This window comes from Mus pahari, chromosome 16 (genome assembly GCF_900095145.1).
Source record: "Mus pahari chromosome 16, PAHARI_EIJ_v1.1, whole genome shotgun sequence".
Lineage (NCBI taxonomy): Eukaryota > Metazoa > Chordata > Mammalia > Rodentia > Muridae > Mus > Mus pahari.
The window spans coordinates 36,096,378-36,097,616 of NC_034605.1; positions in this window are offsets into that span (position 1 = coordinate 36,096,378).

Genomic DNA, 1,239 nt, shown 5'->3' on the forward strand with positions numbered 1-1,239 from the left:
AAAAAAAAAAAAAAAAAAAAAAAAAAAAAAAAAAAAAAAAGAAAATAAGAGGAGAGGAACAGAAAGTTCTAAATCTGAAGTCTGACTTCAGTTTCCAAAACTGTGACCTGCATGAGTCAAAGAGCTATTGAGAACCTCAGTTTCTACATCTACAGAATGGGTGCAATAGAACTTATCTCCTCTGATTATCTGAAATGTAACCTCCATGATTTATATTCCAGACATCTAGAAGCAGGCTCAGAAAGTGGTGAAGGTTTTAAACAAATTGCTCTCAAACACCCCAAGTCAACAGAGAGACTCACTTTCCACACACTTGCTCCTCTCAGGGTAGACAACCCCAGGAAAGTTTGGTGCTACTTTCCAATGCTCTGACATGGGTTGCGAGGGCGTCGGGGAGGCTATGGGAACGGACAGAGAACATTCTTGCCACACATCCAGGTTTTAGAATGTGCACCAACCTGAGTCACAAGTGCATACCCCCGCACGCCACTCCGGGCCATCTTTCTCTGCCAATGCCACCCACCGAGGCCCGAGCCAGGTGGCTGTGACTCAAACCCGTCTTCACTTTGACTTGGCATCCACAGAGCTTTTGAATGGAGTCCACAAACCCGTGAGACAAAAATAGGCTAGCGAGCCCTCACCAGGCCTTCATTGTTGAGGGATGACGGTTGGCTGGTGGTTACACAACCGAAACCTGGGCCCACCACGGAAACACCAGCTCAGCCATACATGAGGCCGAGCTCTCTGCCCAAGCTCTCTGCCCACGGCAAAGTCCTTTGTTCTTTTTTTTTCTCTCTCTCTCTCTGACACGCCCCCACCTTCCATTCTTCGGAATCCAATTGTTAGAAAGTTGACAGGCAAGCTGGAGACAGGTCTCCTTGGACAGCGTTCCTGTCTTCAGATAAAAGTCCTGAGAGGAATGGGGAGCCTTGGCAGGGTGTTATCCATACCCAATCCCCAGTGAAGGGGGGGGATACACAGGCACCCGTTCTACCCCTCTGGCTAATTTTAGTTCTCTGGGGCCTCGGTTGTCCTTTCTGACATCACCCCCGCAGGAACCCATAAATGTTTTATTGTGACTATTCCTAGTCACTTTCCCCACCACCTCTTACAATTTTGTAGTAGAGAGAAAATTTTCAATACGCTGGTCTTGTTTTTAAATTTAAAAAATTTAAAATGGTCTTGTTTAAATAAGTACATATTTTACATGGCTCATAATACCATCTTTTTTTTTCCATC